Here is a 16,534-nt window from a genome sequence, read left to right on the forward strand (position 1 = left end):
TTCCTCGACAGATGGTGAATTTCTTACCTCTGGAACTATTCAAAGATACTGAGTGACTTCTTAATGGGGATAATATAAGGAGAATGGAAGACTAGTTGAATAAAATGACCTCTAAGATCTTTGAAATCCTAAAATTCCAGAGATGAGTCATCCTTGCTACTACGCATTGTAGGAAGTGGTGCAATTATATTATAGATGCCATTTTATTGTGATATGATTATACTCTGAAACCTCCTCCTCCACGGAAAACTTGAAGTATTTTAAAAACAAAGACTTCTCATTAAAATATAAGCACAAATTCTGTAATATTTCTCATACCTAATCCTAAAGTACAAACACTGAAATACCCAGTTTTTTCTTCATCATAAACTCTCTTGATGTTACATTATTAAAGTTTAATACCAATGGAATGAAATTGCTCTTGAGAAACTTATTTGATTGTTTTTTGCTTTTCCAGTAACAGTCAATTCATCAATTCAACAAATATGAAGTGAACAGCTATAATAAACCACTGTCTAGTCATGAGGAATATAGCATTAGACCAAAACTTTATGAACAAGCATTTCTGCTTTTATTCTAGATAGGGGAAGGTGAGAAAGTTAGACTTAGTTTGTTGGTGTTCTGGCCATGATGCTATGATATAGTTTTAAAGTTTTGATGGTCTCAACTGCAGTAAGTGATTGACTGGTGCCTTTGTGGTTTTAAACTCTAAGTTCTACAAGGGAAGACTCATGCTCCTATTTTCCTGTAACTGGATATTCAGTGTTTAACATAGTCTTGTTATCATATATTATGGTACTCAATACATATTTAATGATACATATAAAATTAAGAAAACATTTTTTTGAGGTAAAGAAAAAAATTAATAAGCAGCTGAAGGTTAACAGAAGTTCAATGTTTTGGTATTTTATAAGCTAGGCAAATGTCAAATAGTCTACCCAAGTCACATTTGTTTTAGATTTGATATAAAAATCTTTGATGTAAAAGCAACGTTTGGGAATCAAGGGTCAATCTTTGAGTCTACTGTGGTAAAATGATGGCTCTGTTTTCCTGAATACCTTCCTTAATAATATGTTTTTATTAATGTATCTTTTATTATGGATGAATTTGGCCATAATTCCTGATGTTGCCCAGGCTAATGGTGCTTGTAAAATTCAGCTATACAAAATTCCGGCCTTATTTTAGATGCTATGTTGGAGAGAAAAAGGCAAAGCTCTTACTTGAGCATTTTTCATCTGGAGATGAATCATAGGCAATTAACAGGAACAATCCTAATTAACTGACATAATTAAAAAACTAATAATGTTTAACATTATTGTTTTATACAATGACATTAGCTTTAACAGCTTAGCAACACATCAAGGCCTCATTTCCATAGTCACAGAGTATGTTATTTATCCTAGGTTTCTCTGGTAACCAGTTTGACAATAGTAACAACAATGTGAGTTCCTAAATTGTTTTGCCATACTGCTTCATAATTTATGCCATTGCCAGTAATTGTAATGTCTATATAATTTCCATTTAATTATCAACTAATGAAATTTGGATTCATTTGGGTAAAACAAATACTCACATTCAACTTCCAATCACCTGTCCATGCTTCCATTTAATTTACTCAAGTTTGGTGCCTTTTATTTATAGTTTTAATATCAAACTGTGAGATGGATATGAACATTTATTTTCTGATTAGTGTTTAGGGAAATATTGATTATATGGTTCTTTTCCCTTCTTTGCCTTTAAATTTTCAGTGTGAATTTTTTAATCCAAGAAGATACACACTTCCTAGTTTTTTCACATTAAACTCCAAGGAGTTTAAGTGGAATTAATTTAGTAAACTTTAATTGCGGAATAATCTCTGCCTGTTCCCTTATCTCTTGATTTATTATAGGCATTTATTTCTACTTTGAAAAATTCTCATCAGTTTCCCAGGGAATTAATTTAGATTTCTAAAAAGAAGAAAAAAAAAAAACAAATTGCATCTAAATTCAAATTAAGATGCTAATTACAATAATTATTTCATCACATTATATAGAAACTTTGTACATATGAGTATAGCAATTTTGAGGCAAAAATGTTATTTTTTTCACAATCCTAATTCTTCTAACTTTTGAACAGATGAATTCTTTAGTTTAATTAGCTGTACACAAAGACCCTACCCCCAAAAGAAGTTATACTGAATGCCAATCAACTGCTAATTTGAAAAATTGATAATAGCTTTTATAAGTGAGCTGAGTGCCAATATTAATTCACCAAAGTGAGATGAGCATGTGCTCAGTAAACGACGGGGGCCTGGTAATTAACAGGCATGAACAGCACATTTTGGACCAGAGAGCACCATGGACTGTGCTTATCTAAATGGGGAAAAATTGATTAAAAAAGTGATTATAACTTTTTATTATTATTGAAATGAGAAACACATTAAGAAGAGTATTAGTTTATTCTGCACCTGGGCCCAGATCTTCTGGGACAGCTCCTCTATATATTGGGTCACTGGATGTCCACAGGATCCACACTCAAGATGTAATTGTAGGAAAGAAACTGCTGGGAGACTGAGGAAAGGAAATGTTCATCTCAGCATTTGAGCAAGGAAGGTTTGGACAGTTCTGGCTTGTTACTTTGATTGGGGAAAAAAATCAAGGGTTTTTTTTTCTTCCAGATAAATTCAGTTGTTTCTTATTGTGTCTCCTAAGGTAAATGCAGACCTGGCGCCTACCCATAGATTGTATATGTGCAGTGAGAGTAGAATAGGGCAGTTATATTCCCAAGCATTCTTTCAGTTTTCTAGTAGGCTGTGGACAAATGTTTTAACTTAACATAGTCAGATAATGTGCAATTCTAGGTACTCCTCATTTGACCTTTCCTGGAAAGCTTGATAAAAACCAGATTGTTGGGACTTGAATTCTGCTACTGACCAATGCTAAGATTTTGGAGATTGTACAGCATGACCTATTAGGAAGACCAATTGGATTTGGACCCAGAATAAATGGGTCAGCTACTTACTAGCAGTGTAATCCTGGGAAAGCTAATTTACCTCTCTCATCCTTGGTTTCCTGTTTTGTAAATTGGGGTTAGATCATATCTGCTTCCTCTGAGTTCACATGAAAATTAAAAGAGATAGGAAGGGCAAAGTCATTTATAAACTATAAAGTGCTATATAACTGTAAGACACTCTTAGGACCATTCTACCCTGATCTTCACTCAAAAGGAATGAGAACACTGCTGTCACTCCTCCCCAACTCTATGACCTTGAGCAATCCACTTCCTCATCTGTAAATGAGACTAATTATGATACCTTCTTCCTAAGAAAGGATTTTGTATTTTTATCTTTCATGTATATTATTTTCATCTATGATTATTTTCATCTTCCAGATGATGAAACCAAGACATGGTGAGGGTCAGTAACTCATCTAATTCAATATTGTGGATTTAAACCAAGCTATTAAACCACATGCTAACTTGCTTTTTAGTAATTCTGTATACAAATGTACAGCCTATCTCTAAAAAAAAAAAAAAGCAAAGCATTTCAAATTTCAACACAAGATGCTAAATGGCTCCCTGAGTTATCACTGAGGCTTAAATATCTGGAATCCATGGATGTGAGTCAACAATGAGAGAAGCTCCCCATTTAGTTGAAAAAGCAAGGCTTAATACGTGAAAGTACACAGAAGTTGAATTGTAATTAGTGCTTTAAATACGAATTTAAGATGACAATGACAACAAAAAATACCAAAGATAATTCTTGATAAATTGCCAATTAAAGTGGTCTGGCTAATAATTACTAAACTAGCCACTATTTAGAGAAAGTAGGAGAAAGACACCCCCTACCCTGATTGAGAAGCCCACTACAACACACAAGAAGTTGTTTCAGCTTCTGTTAGGTTTAGCTTCTATTAAGTTGAGAATAACCTAAAATAATAGTAGTAACTTAGTTAAGTTCAAAGCTTCTTTATTTGCCATATCAAGTGCTGTAGTCCAGAGCTGGTTATGACAGGCCATGGAATTAAAGTTCCTTCTGTCTTATTCTCCCATTTGTGACTTTTATTTATAATGATTCTTATGATTCAAAGTAGCTGCTGGAGCTCCAGCTATTAAGTTTATATTACAGTCAGTAAAAAGGAAAAGAGAGGTCTAGGAAGAAGGATAAGCCACCAGCCTTTAAGGCTTTAAGAAGCTGTACACACAACTTCTGCCACTGAGGTACTGACCAGAAATCAGCTGCATGACTCAATTAGCTGCAAGAGAGGCTGGGAAATCTAGCATCTTCTTCCCTTTTTTTCTGGTGTGTGTGGGTGGCTGTGTAATGGTTATATAATCAGATAAGCATATTTCTGATATTGACGAAAATAGGGAAAATGGATACTGAGGAAGGTGGGAAAGAGAGTTGGCAGACTCCGACACAGAACCTCATAGATAGCCTCTTATAGGCACCAGCCCACACACTCTGACAGTCCAGTCCATACCCTGAGAAGATTCACAAGTAAGAAATGAATGAAGACTCTTAACTGAGCAGTCGTTGAAACAGACATTGAGAATATCACAATTGACTTGGAAGTCCAGGAAAACTAGACAAAGTGGTGTGGCATGGTTATGAGTGTGCACTTAGAAACATACCTACACCACACACCCCTTTATTCATACAGTGGACCTCTCTGTTACAGCTCACTGACTCCTTTTCTGGTTTGACTTTACAGCAAGTTAGGGCAGAGGAATGGGAATTAAGGCTTTTTGAGAGATGAAGAAAACTTTTGACCGTTGACCAGTTACATAATTCATCATATACAAAATGAGATGAGTACTATACATGATAAGGCATGACGGTAGACTGAATTGATAAGTATTTTGCCAAAACTTACCAGAATTACCACACACTTGAGTATTTATCTTCATCTGATATTTTCTATCTCCACAAAGAGAAACTGAGAATGTTGAAACTGTTCTTACTTTGCTGCTGGCCAAAGCTGCTGTGGAATTCCTTTACTGGAATAACAAAGCTGGGCACAAACTTTTAAACAACCAAGTGGTGCAAGCTATATTTTAGGATTGGTTTCTGAATTGTAGAGAAATTGTTCAAGATCACTAAGAACTAACTGGGTGATAAGGTGTATAACAGAGTTAAAATTTTAACAACTTGTCATGTCATTTTCCTGTGATACTCATGAGATCATTTTTGAGGGCAGTTTTCTTTGTTTCTTTCTTTTTTTAGAGATAGTCTTGCTCTGTCACCCAGGCATGTCTTAAAGTCCCGGCCTCAAGTGATCCTCCTGCCTTAGCCTCCAAAAGCACTGGGATTACAAGCATAAGCCACTGCACCTGGCCCAAGTTTTAAAAGATAAGTTAGAGATTGTGCCACTGCACTCCAGCCTGGCACCTGGGGACTGAGCAAGACTCTATCTCAAAAAAAAAAAAAAAAGATAAGTTAGAAAATAATGTTTCTGATGATAGCAATGATGTAGGAACAAAAATGTGTGGGTCTCTTCAGGTGACTAATTTGAAGGGGATTAAACAAAACTGAATGAACAAAATCTGAAATTGTTAACAATTGAAAGCTTTTCTTGAGCATTACACCTTGTTCCTTACAGCTTTTTGTGTTATCCAACTACCGGATGACTCTTTCAGTCTAGGCCAAATTCCAGGACTTACAAACATAAACAATAAAGCAGAAATATCACACCAAAGATGGAGATCAGTGCATTTTTCTACAGTGATGTCATTCTCAATCTCCAGAGTGTTAAACATCATTTAGGTACTACCCACATCAGTTCAGCCCCTGACTTAAAATAATCTTTTCCCCCAAAATTGAAGATATTTTATAGGGAGGAAGACACAATGGAAGCTGTTTAAAATGTGGGGTTTGTTTAAGCCTTTTAAAATTACTACCCTGAAACAGAAATGATTGATTTTCATGAAAGCCAATCATTGACTCATTACTTTGTGTGACATGAGGCCAACAGACACCTCTACAATTTAGTGGCCACGTTGAGGTAAACAAGCATGCTGTTGAGCAGGAAAGATTTCCTAAGAGAACTTTGCAATCATTACATTCTCTGCTTGTTGCAACATCCAATACTTGTCATAGGAAAATCTGTCATAGTCTTTGTATTACTTAATACAATACCAGGATTTGTTAATATATTTTTATGTTTGTAAGAAAGGAAAAAAATCATTAACTGTACAATGAATGTGAGTGGGCTTCAAGTCTAGAAAGGAAAATTTGACCAAAGTCTTGCATATTTCAGGGCTTCTTTAACTTTAATGTGAATGAGAATCACCTGAGCTTCTTGCTGAACTGGCACTTGTGATCCATGAGGGTGGGGTGGAGTTTAGTTTGGCATTTCTACCACACTCCTACAGGAAACTGATGCTGCTGGTCTTAGGGCAGCACTTCGAGTAACAAAGATCTCAGGAAACATTCCTTTGAAAAGAGGCTATAGTAAAAGCAAATAATTAAAAGCCACATCTCCCAATTGCAACCTAAGACACATACTTGCTGTGATTCATGACATTCTGAAGAGTTCAGTTCTGGAAGCCATTAGGAAACACTGCAGCAATACACTTTTTTCCCTGTGTCTAGTGCGTGGATCAATTAGTGGTGGACTGGAACAGGCGTTGTCTGATTGGAGTGTGGCTTAGAGACTGAGGCTTTGTAGTTATTTCGGGTGTGAGTGTGTTTAGTTTTTAAAACAATAAGCAGCAGGGTTTGAGCATCTTAAAACTCGGGGCATATGGTACCTTTGGGTGAGCACATAAATTTTCAATTTGAGGAAAAGAAGGAACTCAATAAGTTTAATTAAGAAAGTTGTTAAAAGCAAGAATCCTGTCACATATTTTGCTTTGATGTTAATTCTTCAACAAAAACAGACTTGGACATCATAAAGAGGAAGGTAGTTATAAAAGTAACACAAAACATGAAATCAAGGAACTCTCATTAGGGAGGCCATCAGGATTTTCTATTTGTTGTTATTTACCCTGCAATATACTGTGTTTGAACATGATACACAAGCTAGGTCTTAGTGTTTTAAAATGTTTTCTTTTCTTTCTTTCTTTTTTTTTTTGAGACAGTGTCTCCCTCTGTTTCTGGAATGCAGTGGAATAATCATGGCTCACTGCAGCCTTGACCTCCAGGCTCAAGTGATTGTCCTGTCTCAGCCTCCTGAGTATCTGGGACTACAGGTGTGTACCACTACACCTGGCTAAATTTTTTTATTTTTGTAGAGACAAGGTATATCAGTTTGTTTTCATATTTCTATAAAGAAGTTTCCAGTACTGGATAATTTATAAAGAAAAGAGGTTTAATTGACTTACAATTCAGCATGGCTGGGGAGGCCTCAGGAAACAAACAATGGTGGAAGGTGGAGGAGAAGCGAGGCACCTTCTTTATAAGGCGGCAGGAAGGAGAAGTGCTGAACGAAGTGGGAAACCGCCAGATCTCGTGAGAACTCACTCACTATCACAAAACAAGAACATCTTGGAGGAAACTGCCACGATGATTCAATTACCTCCACCTGGTCTCTCTGTTGACAGGTGGGGATTATAAGGATTACAATTCAGGATGAGATTCAGGTGGGGACAAAAAGGTGTAACCATATCACATGGTCTCACCACATTGCCCAGGCTAATCTCTAACTCCTGGACTCAAGTAATCCTCTTGCCTTGGCCTCCCAAAGTGCTGGGATTATAGGTGTGAGCCACTGTGCCTGGTCTCAACAGTTTTCTAATTAATCCAATTAATCCTTAATTATCATCTAAAAGAACTGCAGATATAAGCTACCATGGCTTCTCTGGAAACACAGACACAAGAAAACCTGCTGTGCATACACTACTCTATAGAATCAGATCAGAGAGATGGTTTTGAAGGGTGTTTAGAGAAAAGTCACATATCAGCCTGTAAAAAGAGTAAAGAGTTTTTTGGTTTTCAATGTAGTGGTGAAAATTGTTACAAATTCCTACTTACACACATTTTCTAAAGATGTACAGATCGACAAAGAAGTGGAGTTGCATTCTGTATAGTCATTGAAGGATGGATCTCATGTCTTATAAGCTTCATAGATTAATTTAATTTATGTTTTGTGGAACACCAGCCATACAAGGCATTCTGAAAATATGAGTCCCATTTTCAAGTGTATTTAGGAAATATTATAGACATTATGTTTCTGATGGAAAGTTATGGTATATTATAGCCAGGTAAAGGCTCTGAGACATCTTGTGATGCAGAAACTTGTACTTGTATTTATCCTTGTTCCTCATAGTGGTAAATTTCAACATTTTTTAAAAAGAAGGTGCTGATCAGGCTCTTTATGTATCAATAGTGATGTTTTATATGACTAAATATCTTGCTCCTGCTTATTGTTTGACTCTAGGCATGCAAGTTAACTTAAGATGCCACTTTCTACTTATCCAGGGATTTTTTGCAGATAATTTTGGTGAGAAGAAAGATGGGTGGGAAATGCTATAAAATCCCAAGCTAATCCCAAATCAATAATACAGTGGTAATTTCCAATCTCTGGCATATGGTTATAAAACTTCGATCTCTTGTGGATGTCCTATTTGATCCTTTAGATAGAAACCCCTAAGACGAGTGCAGGATCAGGAACCTGATATAATACTTCCTAAAAGATGCAGTGAGTACTCTTATTGATTGACTGACTAAAAATGTTTGTAGAGTAGCCTTAAATTATTGTTACTATATGCTTTGAATTATGCCTGGTGCTTTGGAGAATACAAAGGAGGGGGCAGATTTACTGACCTCAAAGAATTGTCAGCATAGAGTCTCAAGACAGCCTCCCTTGAAAAGTTAAAGACCATATGTATCTAAATAACACATGCATAGTACAGACATTTTGGACAGAGGATTTTGGGAGGAAAAGAATGTTGCAAGCTTCCGGAGGGCAAGATCATTTATCTTTTCTTTGTTAACCCTTAAATCCTGGCATAGAGTTTTGTTGAACTGCATTGAATTATATTGATTGGCTTGAGTAGTCAAAAAAAAAAAAAAAAAAAAAGCTCCCTAGAGGACTTCGGGTTTGAGAACAGTCTTATCTGCTGGATCCATGTGTTCAAAAGATTTTCTTTGATTTAGGTTATGCTAGTAGGCTCATGGCAAAAGAAATTGGCATGAGGAGAAGCAAGAAGATCAGATGTCTTTTATAAGAGGATCTCAAAGCTACATCTAGCAGAGCCATGTATTCCACCAACAAGTTTAACCGGTGGAAGATAGGGGAGCACTCTTTCAAGAAAGGTGTTATACCTCCCACAACTCGAAGATGCCTCTTAATGTCAAATAGATCTACTGAATAATTTCTCTTTGTGCAACATGAAGGAAGAACTCAGAGCTATTTTTGCTCTCTTCCTCAAATAAATATTATACACAACATCCACTTATATATAGTTGTCAATCTTACTGATCTTAGGACTATCACCCTGGGTCCCCCAAATGATACCTCAAGCCCTACAGCTGTCATACTTCTTCCACAAATGTATCTGTCTTGCAGGAGTTTTTCATTTGTCTCCGAAAGGCTACAGGAACGTCTTTCCTTTGTTTCTGTGGATTTAATGGTACTCTTGATTTTTACTTTGATTATGTCTCTCTAACTTGGAACTAATTACAGAAGAGATCTATTGACAGAGTAAGAGGGAAGAATGAAGAATCATTTGGGCCCAGTAAACAACATCTATTTACTTATATACTGATTAAAATAATGTTACTTAGGGAATAATTGGCTTTTGCCAGTTTTTGTTTGTTTATTACTTTTATGCAGGTGTTCAAGTCCCACTGTTTCCATACATCTATTGTGATGCCTTTGACTATATTTTCTCAACTCGTTGCAGGTTAATGGACCACAAAGAAGATTCTGATGAATGGGTGATGTGGGAATGTAAGAGAGCGGAGGACGGCAGTGTCTATGGGATTGCTGTGGTGTTGGAATTTGGGTGCTCCCAGTATGAGTTCCATTGAGCCCCAGCCTCTTGTCATCGCATCGTTCCTTGTGATTGGCTGTGGAGTCTTTTCAAACCCCTTAACTTCTCTGTTTTTCCCCTTCATGATGGTGTGTTTTGAATGATACTGCATACTAATTTGTAACAGGTTTTGTGATCCCCGGATGCTGTAAATTGCTTGTTATTAACAATAATTGCCTACAGATTTTTTTCCCAACCATTTACATGAAGAATCTTTGTAATATGAGGTTAAATTATAATATGCTAATAGTCAATCAATGTTGAATAGTAGGTTGCTTTCGTAGGCTGAGCTGCCACACTTTGGTTGCTCAAAGCAAGTGCATTCCTCTTCATACACATGTTATTTCTGGTTCAGATTTGCTGCTGTCTTGGCATTAGGTAACAAAAATCTTCTCCTTGATGTAAGCTTTTTTTCTACCCTTACATTGAGGCATGGGGGTTCAGAAAACACATGTATCCCCTTTCACGAAAAAGCAGTAGACACATTCCTGTATAGGTTATGTGCAGCTGCTCCAGCAAGACACTCAGAATTCTTGTGAACAAAGAAAGCTCTGTGATAAAACATAGCTTAAAGGAATGGCAGTAAACATGAGGAAATTTGCAGGAATTTTCCAAAAGGAAAGGCTGTACAAACTGAATTCCAACCAAGAACAATGTAAATAAATCCAACTTCTATAGGATATATAAACCAGAGAGACAGCAGCGAATGACTAAAAATGCAAGGAACCTGATCTGTGTTTCTGACCTCCTTGTAGAATACATGGTAGGTGAAAATAAGGCAGGTGCTGCTGGAAAGGTATTTTGGGCAAAATTTACAGTTTCTTCCCTTTGGCCAAGATATTAGTCAACCAAGAAGACTTTATTATAAAACTTTCAAGTGCCAAAAACTCAGGCATAAAAGAAGCACATATCATAGTCTCTTATCTTGAGAAGCTTACCAGTTGGTTGATAAAACGAGACAAACACCCAAAAGAGAAACCCCAGTTAAGTTTCCCCTTACGTTGCGAATCAGTAGATTTTACCTGGAGGTGCATCTTGAATGAAGACGAGGCTCATCTGGAAGAGGCCATTGCAGATCCTGAGTTTCCAGAAGGTAGATCTCATCACTAGGAGCTCAGGAACTTTATCTAGTTCATCACCGTATTTCCAGCACCTGCAAGAGTCTCCGTCATGGTCATTAACAGATATTTACTGAATGAATGGATCAATGAATACAGGTGGAAAAGAGCAGCAAGAGTATAGTAAATACCACTTGGGGTATATGTTCAGATGACGATTTCCTTGTTCATTATTTGGCATGGGTATGGCTACAGAAACAGAAAGCCTAACAGCAGAGGAAGTACACAGATTTTTTATCTTTTGAAGGCCAGGGCAAACCAAATACCATCAGGGACCTAAGTTATTCCATATTTCTGCTTTGCCTTCCTTTGTACTAGCCTTTGTCCTCATTGCTGTCATCTCATGGTCACAGATGACTGTTGCAATTATAGATATCACATCTATGTTCCCATCAGAGACAGGGGGAATGAGGTAAAAGAATGAGAGGAAATGCAAAGGACGTTTTCCCCTAGGAAGACGTTGCTCTTTATTTTTTTACCAGTTTCTTCTTCCCCAAGGATTATTGCAGGTATTTTCTTGTCCGGAACCAGAAAGCTACAATTAACTGCAAGGGAGGCTGAAAGTAAGTTTGTAGAATTCTTATCTGCATAGTAGAATGATCGATCATCATGCTTGATGGAGGTGAGAATGGGAATTGAGAAAGTATGATGATTGAACCATTCCATAGTATCTGCAACACATCTTCTCTGTAATTTGTTGATGGTTCACAGGATTGGATGTCTAAATATCATGTTTGAGCCACATATGAGTCTACATCCCAAGCCACCATTTGGTGGTATGGAAATGGTTAGCTGCCCCAAGCTTTTGGAATTCTAGAGTCAGAAGGAGCCTAGTGAATTTCTGAGGATCGCTGGAACTGTAGTATTTATGAGACCTCCCAAGCTGTTATTGGTGACTCTGAAAAATACTAGAAATTTGGTCTCTGGCAGAGAGCATGGAATAGAGAAGACACTTGAGAGAAGTAGAGACACAGAGAAAAATGATGGACCTCCTGTTCCTGGGTCTAGTCCACTCCTGAGATCCAGTGCCCTTGACTCATTTTAATAAAATTTCCTTTCTCAACCTACTTTTAAAATTTCATCCAAAAGTTTTTAAATTATGAAGTGGGATTAAAATTTTACATTCAATATGCACAAGTTTTCTTTTGGGGATAATAAAAAAAGTCTAACATTAGATTTTGGTAATAGCTGTATAATGCTGCAAATGTACCAAAACCATTGAATGATGCACTTTAAATGGGTGACCTAGATGGTAGGTAAATTATATCTCAATAGAGCTGCTTAAAAACTTACATTCACTGCGATTCAAATGTGTGAAGAGGCACACTCTATAATTTCTATAACTAATGTAATAATCTTAAATAAGTCCCTAAATAACCCTGAATAAATCCTGAGCTTTCTGAGTAGCTAGAAAAAAATTGACTTTATATTTGCAATTAACTGTTTATCTCAGTATCTTTATGCTCAGACCATCTTTATTGGATGGTCTGGCATCTTTTGAGTAAATCGTTGGCCATGTAGCTTTTTCACCCTTCCCATATCTGGTCAGTGTCTGTAGATATTCACAGGTCTCTGCTGGTGACACTTTGGCTTTCATTCTGGATGTTGCCTATTAGGGTACCCTGCTTTTATCTGGTTTCTTGAAACACCACGATGCCACCCATTGTTCTAGATTCGGATCCTTGCCTTTTGCTTCTAATTGTCAAACCCCAACACACAAAGGCCTCCTTTACTGACTCAAACTTCTGCTGGCCCACTATCTTTAAAAAGTCTTCCCAAGTCCTCCCTCCACTAAGCACAGGGAACTTTCTGGGTCTCTCACAAGCAGTTTCCATTTTTAGTCCCTTAAGAGAGAAGAACACTCAGGCTTATCTAACTACCTGCCTTGGCAACTGACATGAAATCCTTCAAACCTGCTTTGAAAGTCTCTCCTCAGCATTCCCTGCTTTCAGACTTCCCATCAACCCATATAGCATTTCTCCCTTATCCAGTACCCCAAATCCCCCCATCAGAACCCTCTCTACCCCTTTGCTTTCAGTAAAATTTCACATGCTCTAGATCACCAGGCCTCCTTCTGGTTAGGTGAATGTGAGCTGGTGGAATTAAAGGAAAAAATCATTTACTTAACCCAAGCCAAGTTTTCAAAGACTTAGAAAAATTCAACTTTGAATGTCAAAAGCTGGCTTTTTCTTAAATTTTCTTTATTGAGATATAATTTACATATGATTAAAAGCACACACTTAAAGTACACATGTTGGTGATATTTTCTATTAAATGTATCTGTCACTTTAATTCAGTCGTGAGTGAATTTGATTTGTATTTGCAAAAGTTCAAGGGAAGACTCTGAGAGTGAAGCTGGGGTGTCTGAGTTTTGAAAGGGTCGACCCATTAGCCCATAATTTTCTGTGAAACTAATAAACCTGGGAAATCCATGTAATCAATACATGACCAGAGCTGTTCTGTTAGCTGTGGTTATGGCCTTTTTCTCGGGTTTCTGGATCCCTCTACTACCTGTCATTGGCTTCCACAGCCTCAGGCTGGTCAAACTCCCTCCTACTCAGGTCTAGAGTTCATCTTTTCAAACTTTGCTTCTCTTCAACAGAAGATTCTCAGTCCGTGGACTAGCAGGCAGTCCATGATTTTTGCAGTTCACAATAAGGTACAAATGAGGCTACTGGGAATTACTTGAATTTTCAAAGATGGTCGGTACCTGAGTATTGGGTCTGATTTGTAGAAATAATAAGGGGCCTAGTCCTTCTCACAGTAATCCATGGCTGTTTTGAGCCTGCATCTTCCTGCCTTTGAGATATGTCTCTGTACTTCTCCTGCTACTATCTTGTCTACTGGGGAGCCAATGGAAAATCATTTTTGCAGCTTGCTTTCTATCCTCCTTTATTCTTGCAGGCATCCTTGCAAAGAAGTCATTTCATAAAGTGTATGAGCCCTAAATACCTAAAATAATGAATTACATATCCATCAATAGAGTTATTATAACCATAAACCTGCTATACCACAAAGGTTAAGAGCATGGAATTTGATAAACTCATGTTTGAATCCATTCCTATAACCTCCCAAGTCTACTCTTGGCATTGCCATTTTTTTGGGGTCCTTAATTTGAGCCAGACATTATGTCAAAAACGTTTACATATATGGAAACTATATTACAGAATTTCATAACCCATGAAGGTAAATTTCTTTCTAGCACCTAAATCACAATAATTCAAACCCTCATTCTGCTTGATAGCTGGAAATCCAGCCTGTGTGGGTAATAAAGTCTGGGTGAGTAAAGGTCATAACAGACCTTCTGGAAACACAGCAGGCACTCTCTGAGTCCATCCTCATATGCATGGGAGCTTTCTGCATTGGTTAGTATGTACCGTGCCAGGCCACATCATCTGGGCCAGGTGCACTCTTCAATCTTGGAGTTAGGCAATGCATTGTAAACTGCAGAGTTCTGTAACATTAGGCATAGGCAGCAACCCCACTTGGACTACACGTGGACTCTGCAGTGAAATACAGCTTGTGCCCAGGACATTACCAAACCCAGAGCTGCAAAACTAAAATAAAAGCAGTGTTTCAAATTCAGTCCACTTCCTAAAAAAGTAGACTGATGGCATCTTGTATAATGAGATGTGCTGGTGATTTCTTTTTAAACAAAAGCATACAGTCAGAGAAAATGGAAAAGTAGGATTTGCAACATTATATATAATTACAGAGCCATGCGGCCAATAACTCAGATGTGACTCTCCCTCTCCACACCTCATATGCGCAGACAGCTTTCGGCGGCCAGGAAGTCTTTCACGTGTATCACTGTTTAAATACGTGTGGGGTGAGAAAACTATTCAAAGAACTAGATATTAAAACTTCTCAGCAAGAAAACAAAGGTATGTATGTATGTTTTTAAAATATAATACAATGTTTTACATTTTTTCTCTGATATAAGCAAAATAATGATCATTTTTAAAATGTAGAAAATAGGCCGGGCACGGTTACCCATGTTTGTCATTCCAGCACTTTGGCAGGTCAAGGCGGGTGGATCATCTGATATGAGGAGTTCAAGACCAGCCTGGCCAACATGATGAAAACCATCTCTACTAAAAATGCAAAAATTAGCCAGGTGTAGTGGCATGCCCCTGTAATCCCAGCTACGCGGGAGGCTGAGGTGGGAGAATTGCTTGAACCTGGGAGGTGGAGGCTGCAGTGAGCCGAGATCGCGCCACTGCACTCCAGCCTGGGTGACAGAGTGAGACTTCATCTCAAAAAAATTTTAAAAATAAAAAAAGTAGCAATAAAGAAAAAATGAAAGTCACTTAAAAGTTTATCATTCTTTTTAATAACCATTAATATTTAATCTATTATTTCCAGTATTTTTCTTACAAATGCTTTTGTTAAGTATTTGTGAGAAAAATACTTACAAATGCTTTTGTTAATATTATATATTTATATATAATATATTTTATGAGCAAATATGTTGTTTTTACAGCCTAGAATTATTAACATAGACAAATTTTTAAAATTGTTTTCACAAATTAGATCAATCAGCATGTACACTAAATTGACTTCTAAAACAATAAACACAATTTATACTTTCACTTGAAGTGTTAATACCTTTCTCTTTCTTCTTTCTCTTTCTTTTCTTTCTTTCTTTCTTCTTTCTTTTTTCTTTTATTTTCTCTCTCTCTCTCTCTTTCTGAGACAGAGCCTCGTTTTGTCACTGAGGCTGGAGTACAGTGGCACAATCACTGCTCACTGTGGCCTTGATTTCCTGGGCTCGCGTGATCCTCCCACCTCAGCCTCCAGAGTAGCTGGGGTAACAGGTGTGCACCATTACACCCAATTTTTTAAATTTTTAGTAGAGACGTGATCTCGCTATGCTGCTAAGGCCGGTATTGAACTCCCGAGCTCAAGACATTCTCCTGCGGTGGCCTCCCAGAGTGCTAGAATTACAGTCATGAGCCACCATACCTGTCACTTAACCTACAAGCATTAACTATTTAAACTCTTAAAGCTACAAGCATTAACTATTTAAACAAATAAAAATTGGTGCCCTTCAAATTGTAAAAAATCTTCCTCTGATCCCTAGAGATGTGAATTCTTTTCATGCACTTATTGAGCAATTATATACTCTCTTTTGTGAGTTAGCTGGTTGTGCTCTTGGTGCAGTTTTGAGCTGAGGTGGGGAACGAAAGATTGTACTTGTTTCTTATGGTTGGTAAGATCCCTTTCTGTAAAAAGAGAATAATAAACCTTTGTCTGTCATTTATTGCAAAGATTTTTTTCAGTTTGATGTTTAGCTTTCTTATGGTCACTTTTACTCATCAAAATGTAATTTTCTTACGTGTTCAAATCTCAGTAATTTGGTAAGACCTAAACATGTGAATGCATAAGTAAATAAATTTTTCTCATGAGGAAATTCTTAACATAATTTGGACCTGAGAGTGTGTGTGTTTGTGTACACAGGT

The 16,534-nt window shown here is 37.2% G+C and overlaps 1 long non-coding RNA gene across 2 annotated transcripts in view; it reads right to left on the reverse strand.

Annotated features, from left to right (window-relative positions):
- LOC135276059 (uncharacterized) overlaps positions 1–11,096 on the reverse strand; it is a 109,365-nt gene extending 98,269 nt beyond the window's left edge. For both annotated transcript variants that reach the window (XR_010343618.1, XR_010343617.1), the window contains exon 1: positions 10,977–11,096. This is a non-coding gene — a long non-coding RNA (uncharacterized LOC135276059). The remainder of the gene's footprint in view (positions 1–10,976) is intronic.
- Between the last annotated feature and the right edge of the window lie 5,438 nt (positions 11,097–16,534).

This window comes from Aotus nancymaae, unplaced genomic scaffold (assembly GCF_030222135.1).
Source record: "Aotus nancymaae isolate 86718 unplaced genomic scaffold, 86718_ANA_hifiasm-v0.15.2.pri h1tg000020l, whole genome shotgun sequence".
Lineage (NCBI taxonomy): Eukaryota > Metazoa > Chordata > Mammalia > Primates > Aotidae > Aotus > Aotus nancymaae.